Genomic DNA, 12813 nt, shown 5'->3' on the forward strand with positions numbered 1-12813 from the left:
TAAATTTTAAAATTGGAGTAAAGCTTCAAAATGGTCCACCATTACTACAACAGAGAGTGTGGAAAAAATGGACTGACTTTATTTATGGTGCTCTGAGATAAAACAACAAGATTTGTAGTGAAGATTACGTTTTTTTTATTAGACTGACCCATCTATCTGGGAAAAAGCAAAACCAGCGACTCTCTTAGAAGCACAGACATTGGCGTGGCCTGAAGAATGGCTCATGTACCTCAAAATTTTCTGCCTCTTGCCTCAGTTATTTCCTCCCTCTAATAAAGGATTTATTCTCCTCCTACAAAGCTTTTTTGACTGACATCACACTGATCTAAATTAGCTGCAATTCCTCCATGGCAGCAGGATTGGAACTAGGTGATCTCTAAGGTCCCTTCCAAACAGACCAGTCTGTGATTCAGTGATATTATAAACTGAAGAAACAGTGTCCAGGAAAGGAAAGATAAAAATAAAAGGAAGAAAAATAGTTATTTAGTTGTTAGAGAACCAAACCCTGAAAATCTGTTTGTCTGGAGCTTTTGTAATGTTTAAATCTCAGATTACAATGACGTTGCATGCAGCATGGGCTGACACAGACAGGGTTTAGCTGCAAAAATCTTCAATTTTATGGCTATAATTTTCCCCCTCACTTGCAAAAAGTCCTGTGCCCTCTGACTGAGCACACACACAAATCAAAACCATACAGATGAGGAGGTGGCTGCCGTGGCCATGTGTAGGTACCAAGAGATTTTCCATTTAATAGAACCCAACACCTGGCTATTTAATAGAGGTCACCAGCTAAATCAGTTAGAAACGGCTTAGGCAGGCATGTGGAAGCTGGGCTGAATTAGAAATAAGTGAATCCCAGCTTTCGCCACAAATGTGTGGAAAATGAAACTAAATTAAGTTGCTTCAGCCCTTTCACTGGCACAAACTGATATAAATTGGTTTCATTAAAAAACCCTAATATATTTTAAGGCTGCAGTCCTAACCTATTACGTTTTGTGTGGTTGCTGAGAGCAAGTCGCTTAGTGGCATTTTCTGTAGCAAATGAACGGGGGACAAATAGAATTTTATTGCTTTGTAAATGAAAAGGCTGGGAAGTTTTGGAATAAAATTGATTTTCACATCTGGAAAAGTTTGCCTTATCATTAACGCTGTGCTTGCTCTCTCTCTCTCTTACTCGACTTATTTTTCACTCCATTGTTTTCCACTTATTTTGCAAGGCAGCCGTGTAATTTCCATTCTCATTCATTCATTCATGTTCCCAAATTGTGTTTTTCTTTTCCAAGCGCAATGTTTGAAAATGTTTGCACAGGGGCTGCTCAGCTGAACTGTTCCTTGGATGAAGTGGGATGTGAGTTGGTCTCTGTCTTTTTCCATCACAGACCTCTGGGGATAATATTTCCAAAAGTGTTTTTTTGGAGCATTTTTGGAAATCCTGAAAATTGTATAAATGATCCACTGGGCTTCCCAACTTTTCACTGTGTCATGAGGAAAATGCACCCATGGTGTGATACAGCACTACATGGAAATACATGAACATACAGAGCACCTGAACTACTATGGGAACACCACAAATGTTTGGAAGGGTTTATTAGCTCAGGTTATGCACCTCCTTGCAGCTTTTGGAAGAGCAGGCTGGCTTGGCATCTCCTCCCAGCCTGACTTTGCCACTTACACGAGACACTCTTCAGAAGCTCATCTGAAGATCACTGTTTTCCCCACATTTAATCCCTGTTTAAAAACCACATGTGTTCTGTTTGGCAATTTGGCTCAAAACGTATAAAATAGTGTACCATTGTGCCAAACTGTATTTTTCTGTAAATTGGAAGTGCCTGTTTGGTAAGGAAAGGGCTAAGGCAGTGGGAGCTCCATTCTGCAAATCCCAGAATTTGCAAGGTGTTCTCTGTGCCACTGGACGATGCAGTTTCCCATCCCACAAGACAGAGACAGCCTAAGGCTGCTGAATATGTCTCACACTTCTTTTCATAGAACCACAGAATTGTTAAGGTTGGAAAAGACCTCTGAAATCATCATCAGCTGCAGCTGTCAACCAAACATCACCACCGTGTTCACCGCTAAACCATGTCCTCATGTGCTGGAGCCACTCATTTCATAAACACTTCCAGGAGTGGTAGATCAGATATCAGGAAGAAATTCTTCCCTGGGGGGGTGGTGAGGGCCTGGAACAAGCTGCCCAGAGAAGCTGTAGCTGCCCCATCCCTGGAATTTTTCAAGTCCAGATTGGATCATGGTTTTAGCAACCTGGTAGAATGGGAAGTGTCCCAAATCTTGGCAGGAGTTTTGGAAATAGATGATCTTTTAGGTTCCTTCAAAACCACACCATTCTATGATTCTGTGATTTTATCCTTGGGCATTGTCTTTCTGTGTTGCAGAAATGTTTACAAGAGCCTGTACTGCCCCTGCCCACTGTGCTGGTTCTCTGCTTACTTTCATTAATTTCTTTCTTATTAAAAAGCATAAATTATTCACTCAATCACAAAAAAAATCACCAAAACCCCCCAAAAAACCCAAACCCAAATTCTTATCACAGCAGTCAGCTGTGAGTTTGGGTTAGGGATTACAGAATGTCTTGAGTTTATTATGGCCTTCTAGAGGGATTAAAACCTAGAAACTTCCACACCTTCCCTTTTGCTTTTTTTTTGCTAAGTCCCATTAGACACAGATAATTTTCCTAGTGAAGATCTGCTTCTCACAAGTTTTGCCTCCAGTGATGTCAGCTGGTCACCTTTTCCTGGCACTGAATGCAATTTAGAGTGAATAAATTCAGGAGATTCTTTGCCAAGAATTGCTCAGCTCTTCATGCCGAAATATTAATCGATAACGCCTTTTAAAATTTCTCTTCGCTCCAATCATTTTTGGAGTGTTGTGATTTACTGCATGGAAACAGGGTAGTAAAAGATAGAAAAAACAGCTGTTAAACCACATTATTATTAATATTTATCTGTCATTTACAGAGTCCCAAAAGGTGTTCACAGCACTTTTGTGTTGCACAGCAAGCCAGACAACACAACAGCTTTCTCAAGGACTTCAGCTGTAAATATGTAAATACAGGACAAAGAGACTCTCTAGTCAGAGAAATGTCTTCAAGCAATCCCATGGAACTTTCTGCCCAGAATGTCCTGACCAACACCCAAACCTTCCTGGGCTTTGAAAATGGGGAGGAGCACACCCAAATTTGAACACAAGTCTCAGTCTCAGACTTTGAGCAAAGGAAAATTAGTTTACCCATGAAAAAGACAGTAAAATTATGCAGAGGTATGTGCAGGACAGAGGACTCTGATTCAGAGCCAAGAGATTTTTTTTATTTTGGTTTGGTTTGGTTCTGTTTCTCCCTTGGAAACATTCCAGTATTTAATTTGTTATCCCAAATTTGCTCTGGAGTAAATCAAAATATTTGTGTGTCATCTTCATATTTTAATGCAATGAGTAGACCAATTTGGCAAAAACACTTTTCTCAACACCAGAATGCTGAAGAGGCCCATGCTCAGAGCACTCTAAGATGGGATCTTCCCATTTCTGTGTATCCCAAGAGACAAGCCTGATCATTAGAGCTGGTGTTACACCAGGGAGAGGTTTTGGTAAAGAATTAAATGCTCTCCTTTGGTAAAGAATTAAATTACTCTTTAATCAATAAATTATTCATTACATACTCACTAGTGATGGACAAAATCTCCCTCAGCCTCAGAGCTGCACTACTGCAAATTGTTGGAGAGGAAAACAGCTCTCCCAGAGCCTCAGGTTGCTGGTGAGAAATTCATGGGATACCAACAGTTCAAGGCTCAGGGCTGGACTGAGGACAGGGATATTTACAGCACATTCCTCAGGGGCCTTTGTTTTATTGAAACCTTTTCCTTGTGTTTCTCTGTTAGGTTGTGATGCAGGACATCCACACACCTTGATCTGCAGAGCAGCTCACAAGAAGTTGAATCAGTTACAGATATTTAAGGATGATATTAAATGCGATGAGTGTGAACTGGAGAAGATTGAGTAGGAGAGGTAGAATCTGTATTTGTAAAGGGAAAACAGAGCATGGGGGAATATTTTAGAAGATCACCTTGAGGGAAGTCATAGTATCATGGAATTGTAGTCATAAAATAAACGGTTTGGGTTGGAAGGGATGTTTTAAGATCATCTCATTCCAACTCCCTGCCACGGGCAGGGACATCTTCCACTATCCCACTTTGCTCCAAACCCCATCCAACCTGGTCCTGGACACTTCCAGGGATAGGAAGTCCAGAACCTCTCTGAACAGGTCCTCTTGATTGGCCCATCTGTAGAATCAAAGTGGGACTCAACACCGTTCCCTACTGAAGTTGAATTAATAAATAAGGAGACTACTCACACATTTCGTCCCTCATCCTGCCCTGTAACTGATAGAATTGCACCCAGTCATGGGAGAGCTGTGTGATTCAGCATAGGGAAATTCTGTTTTGAAAGGTCTGAAGAAAGAAAAGTTCAGGCTCCAGTGGTTTTCAGGCATTGAAAACAGCACAATTGTGTTTTTATAACCAAGGTTCCAAATAATGGTAAATACAGTGAATGTCTTGTTTTCATGTTTTATAAATCCTTTATTCCTTTACCATTGTGAGTGGACAAGTGGGTTGGCTTTTCTCTGATAAAAAATATAAGAACAGAATCTCATTAGTTACTATCTGAGAGCAGCAGGAGGAAAGCAACATCAGTGCAGTTGTGCTTGCCTAAGAAAATCCCAATATCACATGCTGAAAGAAAGTATAGCAGTATCCAGTGTCCAGCCACTGGAAATGAAGGCTTGGTAGATAAGTACCACCTTGGAAATGCCAGTGAGTCTTGGTCTTCCCAGGCTGCACTTTAAGAGCATGTCAGTGGTTTAGTGATATCCACTTTTCTCCAAACACACAAATCGTATTTGTGAGCCTTGACAGGTATTTCAGTAACAGCAAGATTTTAGACAAGATAATTTCTCCCTTTACCTCTTTATATTACCTATCCATCCTTTAAAACTCAAGATAAGATTTTATTTTTTTAAAAAAACCCTAAAATTAAGTGTATCCTGCTGATGTTTGAAAAATATTGGGAGGAACTTTGTTTTCATCCATGTCTTTCTGAAATTGTGCAATTGCAAACCATGGGACAGTGCAGAAAAAAAAAAAAAGAAAAAGAGGGGAAAAAAAAGAAAAAAGAAGTCCTGGAACGCTGCAATGAAAGATTCCAACAGTCTGCTTTGGTCACACTGGATCACCCACTCTCCCACAGAGGGCAATATGAGAAGTGTTTTCAGGACACTGTTTAGTCACAGTTGGAGCTGGGTTTAAAATAAGAAGGTGCAATACTGTACTTGATCCCTTCTCCAGTTTGAGAGTTTTGCTCACTGCTGCTTGCACAGCTCATTCCTGCTCATGCTGGAATAAAAGCTGATTCCTACTGGGATGACACAAGTACGTGAAGAGAGGGCCTGTGTCTCTTGGGAAGAGGGATCAACATTTCAATTTCATAGTCTGAAGGTAAAGTATTTCAATCTTAAATCATGTTCCTGGGGCATTTGATACCAGCTGTGCCTGCACTGGGCTCATAGTACATTTCCTGTATAAACTGAAAACATTGGGATCATCTCAGACAATGAGGGCATGAGATAAGAACAAGTGGGTGAAGAAAAATGGTGACTGCATGCTCTTGCAAAAAAAAAAAAACCAAAAACCCCAACCAACCAAATCACAAAGAGAAGGCTGCAGGCAGATCCAATGTCATGGAGTAGCTTTACCTTTAAAACAGCTTAAAAAGAGGGGAAGTTGAAGCTGCTAGTGGCTGATGGGAGTTTTTCCTCCTGACCAATTATCAGTCACTTCCAAGAATTGACAGCAGATCTGACCATTAAAAAGTGAATTCAACTTGTAAACACCCCCTTAAGAAGTACAGACAGAATTCTCTTACTCTCTTTAGTTTCCGGCTTCTGAAGAGGTAACAAGGCTGTGTCTCGGCCTCCTCCCCCCCTCTCCAGGCCGACAAGGCCGCGGGGTGGGTTTAAAACCACGACATCCCAGGACCCTGAAGAGAAGAAACTCAGGTTTCTTTCTTTCTGTCCTTGTGAGTGCAGGTTTGGAACCTCTTCCCTAAGGCACAAGTGGGACATCACTTCTTGGCCTCAGCTCTCAGCAGCTTCCTTGAGGGTGGCCAGTAAAGCAGGTGCCATTTGCCTCTGCAGTTTGGAGGGCCTTAAATTACTTCGTAAGGAGTCTTAGAGTGCTTCTGAAATCCTGAAGAGAATGTAAGAAAGTGGATTTCTGTGAGTAAATTGTGAATGAGTAGTTTTCTCTGAGCGGTTGTTTAATTGAGCTGCAGCTGTTGCTGATTATGTTTGTTTTTCCTTCAGTGTCTCTCATTTCCTTTAGTTTCCGTTAATTCCTGCTTTCATTGGGTAACTGTTGCTGTACAAGATTTTAAGAGTGGTAAAAAAAAAATAAAAAAATAAAAAAAAAAGGAAAAACAAGAAATAAAAAAGTGCATATTTTAGGAGCTTTTTACGACAGTTGTTCCTGGAGACACCTGTAAACCATTGAGCTGAATTGGGCTGCAGCTGCTGCTGATGACACGGGGTGTGAAGGAGAAGGGGGTGACTCAATCTTCTGGTTGTTCCACCACCCTGTTCTGTGGCTGGGCCTGCTGAGGTGGCTGTCAGGCCGTGTGTGCTGAGATGTTTGTTCATGTGGGTCTCTGGGTCAAGAAAATACTAAAGTGACTTCCAGAGGCTGGAGCCAGAGGATGATGGAGGAGAAGCAGGGTAGAATCACAGAAAATGCTGAGCTGGAAGGGATCACAATCCTTCCACAAGGACCATCGAGTCCAGCTGCTGGCCCTGCACAGGACAATGCCAAGAATCACTCTCGTTTCAGCTTGGAGATGGACAGGACATTGGTATGGACAGAGGTTTCATGTTGTGGTATCTCAGGTTGTGTCTCTGCTCTGCTCAGGTGAGACCCCACCTGCAGAGCTGCCTCCAGCTCTGGGGACCCAGCACAGGAGGGACCTGGAGCTGTTGGAGCCAGTCCAAGGTGATGGGAGCCATTCTATGATTCTCTGATCTGTGACATCACTGCTATATGTGAGAAGTCAAACTGCCACGTGTCCTGCACAGCGACCTGGAGTGATGGATAATGAATTCTTTGTTTTTGGTTTTTTTTTAATCTACACGAGCAGAAAGCAAAGATGGTGAAGATAGGCTGACAGCAACCTCATGAACCTGAACAAGAAGTGTTAAATCCTGTACATGGGCCTGAGTGAGTGGCTCTGGATGGTCCTGCTTGGGCCTTTAACCAGGTGACCTCCAAAGGTCCCTTGTAACTTCAAACATTCTGTGATTTTGTGAAATCTCTCTGTCAGTGGGGAGGATTTTAGCATTTTCCTTCTTTTCCTATGGACTCTTCTGCTTTGCTTGTGTTACAGAACAGATTCTGTGGGAAGAACTCACATTCCACTGGAACTGCAGAGGCTGCCAGGTCAGGTTTTCCATAGAACGTTCTCCCAAGAAAGATTAATATCAGAAAACAGAGGGCATGTTGTGGTTTTCTACAGGGCAACACATCTTCTCCTTGAAGGTTAAGTTAATTCACTTTTTCAACCCCTTTTTGATTCTATGTCATAGCCAAGGAAATAGTCTTTACTATCTGTCACATTGAAGACTGTGTGACCAGTCAAAACCTCCATTTCCTGTGAGTGTAGTAGTTTTGTAAAGAAAGAGAGAAATCCTCCAGAGACCTTTGGAGTCATGACTAGATAAGATCCTGGCTGATCTGAACTAAATAAATAGAGATAGATGTTCACAGGCTCCCAGTCATTTGTTCCCATTCAGACTGAGCAAGAATTTTGTCTGGAGAATAAAATCCATTGCTCATTAATTCTACATCACTTTGCTTCTCTACCAACACCATTTCTTCGTGGCATCTGCTGACTTCTGAGGGCCACAGTCCACTGGAAGTCATCTTCTTGTGCTGCTTAATTATATTTATACAAAGAGACAAATGTGGAAGCCTCTGCTACTTTCTTTTGTGTAGTGTGGTTTATTTCCAACCCTAGAAATCCTTTTTTGTCTCCTCTGGTTGAAATATCCCAGTTGTGTGGATCTGTTCTGGATCTCCTGCCTCTGGACATCACTCTGTGATGCCTTTGACGTTCCTCTTAACATTCCTGTGAGTGGCTTCTCAAGGTCACCACTGTGCAAGACACTCACGTGGCCATTCTGGTGTTATTTTCACTGTCAACAGCTGTTTCTTAACAACTCCAGGGTCACTGAACACATGAAAACCAATTGAGCTCAGTTTCCTCCCGGGATTTCATCAATCCTGTTTTTCTCAGTCATGCAATGCCAGAGAGAAATCCAGGATTTATGGTCTATCACCATGCCACACCACCACAGGAAAGGAGCTCCTATTTTAGCACTGAAACTAGGACTACGTGTCCTGTCTTTTCACCCATTTGAAAGTTGTTTGTGCAACTAGCTGAGAGTCTCTAAAAGATTTTGGTGATATTTCCAAGCAGAAATTTGAGGAGAAGCAATTAAGGAACAAGTCACCACAAATAAATCATGGTCAAATTTCTCTTTGGGACCATATATCCAAATTTCCTGCATAGCTCTGTGACACTTTTAGGAACTGAACTTGTCCCCAGTGGCTGATGTTTTTAAAAAGTTCCTTTGGACAGGATCCATTTCTTTCCTTCAATATGTGGTTACACAAATTGTGCTGCCTTTTAGTAGAAGTGAATTCATCATTTTGAATTACAGAATCACAGAATGGGACAGGTTGGAAGGGACCAGAGTGAATCATCTGGTCCCACCTCCCTGCTCAAGCAGGACCATCCCAGAGCACAGGGCACAGAATTGTGTGGAGACACATCTGGAATATTCCCCATTATCAAAACACTTTTGTCCAGTAATTTTACCTGAACATTTATATGCAGAATAGGATAAGGTTCCCTTACCCTTGGTTTTAAGGCAAGTTTCCATCTTAAAGGGATGCTCCTGCCACTCAGCAGATATTCTCCTGTGGAATATCACTGATTTTTGCATGGCATTATAAAATTAAAAGCAGAATTAGCATTCAAATTTGAAGCAACCAGAATTCAAGCAAATGGGCTCTCCAGCCTGTCCCTTCTGTAGCCAATTACCTCATCCACATGGGGATGGCCTCATCCCCTGTTCTGTGGGAGCATGACAAGGACCATGTTTTGGAGCAAACCCTTGCTTAAACATCACCTCACTGACTGTCACAGCAGTGCAAACAAATTGACAGCTCCAAGGAAAAAAAGCCTGTTTTAAAAAGCCCTTCAGAGAGCCAGAAATGGTCAGGGTTAATTTGTGTTGTGCTGGAGCAAAATCTTGTTTAGTTTTCTTTATGAGAGAGAAGCCAGTGCATCAATCCACAGCACCTCCTGGTCTGCTTGACATCCTGCTTTTCTGGAATGAATACATTTCCTGCATTGCTGCATGCTTCTCCCAGTGTAGATATCTATGATTAATATGCCTTGTCTTTTATAAACAAACCTAATGCAAAGCCAATAATGTGAGTCTCATTTCTTTACTGCCAGCCCACAGCTTAGCTTTGTTTGGGTGTATATATAAAGGAGAAAAGATGAATGTTCACTCAAGCTTGGGAGCTGAAGCCATAACAAATTTATGGGATGAAAAACACACATCAGTGTGAAGCAAATACAGCCTGGGAAGGTCTGTTTGGCTTCCTCCTTTAATTTTGCTTTTTAATAACCACAATACTCTGTTGTGCACCCAGTGAACACGTTACACTACGTGAGCACATTGCAGGAGGAGCAAAGGCATTGAAGTACCAAGAAGCTTTTATCAGTTACCAGATTCAGTCGTGAAATCCTAAATGATGGAAGCAGAAGGAACTGCTGTGATCACATAAAGTGACCATTAGCCAGTGAACTTCATCCAAATCTGACTTCCACTAGTTTGCCTCAGAGACAAAAGAAGAGGTAGAGGGAGGAATTACAGTGTGAAATTTTGAATGATGAGAGGCCTGACCATAACCTGCATTCTGCGTCTCTGATGGGAATTCCCTTCAGTGCTCACAGCCCACACCGGATTCCCAAAGTGAATTTGTTCATCTAATGAGTCCTACCATGGAATTTTACTTTTCCCTTACATCATATATCAAAGCCCTCATTAACAAAATCCTATTTCCCAAACAGCCCCATGCTGGTGCCATGAGAGACTGACATTTCTCTTTGATAAGGACAGTTCATACAATTTCCTGATCCCATTCTCTTGATGTGGGCTTTAGGTTTCTATTTGTTTCTTTGTTTGCTTGGCTTTTCTGTTTCTTTCCTTTGAGGGTAGGACTGTTTAGTTTTTAACACTTAGTGAATTTTGCTTTCCTATTTTTCAAGATCTTTCATAGCTTGTGGATCCCAGATGTGGATCTCAGCACTTCAGTAATGAGTGCTGAAAATGAGCCTTTATTCTTGCTTGGGAGTCCCACATTCCAGGATCTCAAATCCTTTTTTAATCCCTGTCTGGATGTCCCCATTGACTGCCTTGATCTTATGGACATGCTCTGATACCTCAGTAACAAGGATCCTACAATAATCTGTCTAATGTGATAGATTTGTCATGTTGCCATTACAAATACTTGTCTGAAGGAAAACCATATCAACACTTCCTTGTGGGATATTTTCCTGCTTACTGGGACAGCCAGACACCAGAGTGCTTGGCCATCTTTTGTTTGGTAACATTTGAGTCCTGGGGATTCATTGCACCAGTCCAGACATTAATTTTGCATAATTAGCTTCATCAAACCAACCTGCTCTATATCCTTACCAACAGGGACATAACATTTATTTAATCAGGTCTCTTCTCCAAAAGCCACTGATTATTTATATTAATTTATATTAATTTTCTTTAATTTTTTATTAATAGAGTCCTATATCAGTTGCTCCACTATTTTGACTGAGATCAATTCTAGATTGACAAGACCTATAATTACGTGGGCCACCCCTCTTTTTGATCTTTCTACATCACCTGGCTTCTTCACAAAGACTGGACCTAAGTGTCACTGAATTCATTCACCTTTCTTTTTTTAATTCTTAAGTTTCATTATTCATACTCTTGCATTTCACCTGCAGTAATAAATTCTAGCTAAAGATGGTTTTGGTTTGTCTTTTTTCTCATATCTGAAAAATTCTTATTTATTGTCCCTACTATTGCCAGTCACAGTTTTTGTCATGTGCCCTGTAGTTCACCTGATGAATTTTCTTCATTTCCTATCCTCTGATGTATAACACATTCTTTTTTCTTTTTTATTTTTTTTCCCCCATTTGCAAAATATCGGGGGATTTTTATTGATCAAACCCTACAGAACAGACTGGCATGGGAAATAAGTCCTCCAGAGAAAAGATGCCAAATGACAATTTGGTACAAAATGCAATTTAGTTACAATTTATGTTCCTACATTCACGAATAAATTTTAGGAAAATCTAGGTTACATGCTTAGCTGTCACTGTTTGTTTACTTTTCATAACTTTTCTGAGTTTTGTATTGCAACCATTTTATTTCAGAATCAGATCTTTTACATTCCAGTGCTGAATTTTCTGATTTACAACTCTATGAAGAATTATTATTAATTCTTGTGACTTCTCAACTGGCTTCTAACTCAGACCCAGACAATAATAGTTTAAACAGAAAACTGAATGAGTTGTGCCAGTGTGGAAATATTAATTCCTTTACCATGGAGAACTTTCCACTTCTGATGAGATTTTAAGTTCATATCCCTTCTGATTTACACAGCAGGAAATAAGCAGAGTTTATAACTGAATTAACCAAGAGACTGGACATTAAATCATTTGCAGAACTGAGCTGGAAACCTGACTTCTCCCTGTCCACAGGGCTGCATTTCTTGCTGAGGATGAAAAGTTCACATATGAAGAGGTGTTGCCTGCAGTTAATTTCTTTTCACTGCACTTAGTCAAAATTTTGGGTTGAAAATACATTTCTTTAATATTAATGTGTGATGCTTTTGGAGAGTATTTTCTGAAATAGAGAAGCTCATGGTTGATTAGCAGGGGGTTATCTTAAAGGGTTAGGTTTACAGTGAGTTGCAGTGGTTATTCTGGAAATGTTGGAAATATGTGTCAGGTTACATATATTCTGGGTTTGTAAGGAAAAATAAGCTTTTAGAGGGAGGAGGAATGTAATAATAGACAGTTTATATTATTACATGGACAAGAATGCTGAAGATAAGGGAGAAATGGGAAATTTTGAAATGTATTACTTATTAAACATTTCTGTAGTGCTTGTGAGGTGTCCATTCTTGAAAACTCCCTATCTTGAGGAGGTCCTATTATTTAAATGAAAAAAAAAAAAAAAAAAGGATGTTAGGGTAGGAAAATTTTATGTATTTTATTGGGTTTTTTTTGAAAGAGTTGGAAACATGTTGATATGTGTGATGACATTCTAGATTTCTTACATGCATCCTTGCAAAGAAAAAGAACATTTTGGAAGTTTCCACTGAAGGGTAAAGTCCACGTGGATGACTTAAGGCATTTTGGGGTGGAGTTACAGCATTTGACTTTATGCATTTAATTGAGTTGCCCAAATTAGGTCTTGGGCCTCTGAAGTATCAGATCATCTACTGGAATGTCATGGAATTACAGAAATATCCTGAACTGGAAGAGGCTCACTAGGATCATCAAAGCCCAGCTCCTGGCCCTGCAGAAGACAGTAATTATTCCCTTTCTTTTAACTGCTAAGGACTGAGAAGGATTTACTTGGTAAATGTAGATCTAATTAAGATGTTAGATTTTAATTCC

At 40.5% G+C, this 12813-nt stretch overlaps 1 protein-coding gene and 1 long non-coding RNA gene across 24 annotated transcripts in view; both read left to right on the forward strand.

The window, feature by feature from the left end:
• The window catches only part of TSNARE1 (t-SNARE domain containing 1), a 449654-nt gene that overhangs the window by 310616 nt on the left and 126225 nt on the right, over positions 1–12813 (forward strand). The window lies entirely within an intron of this gene.
• LOC147655262 (uncharacterized) lies at positions 6047–11484 on the forward strand. Its single transcript, XR_015283218.1, has 3 exons — positions 6047–6280; positions 6368–7311; positions 7438–11484. It is a non-coding gene; the product is annotated as an uncharacterized LOC147655262 (long non-coding RNA).

Source organism: Cyanistes caeruleus, chromosome 1, assembly GCF_971803275.1.
Source record: "Cyanistes caeruleus chromosome 1, bCyaCae1.hap1.1, whole genome shotgun sequence".
Lineage (NCBI taxonomy): Eukaryota > Metazoa > Chordata > Aves > Passeriformes > Paridae > Cyanistes > Cyanistes caeruleus.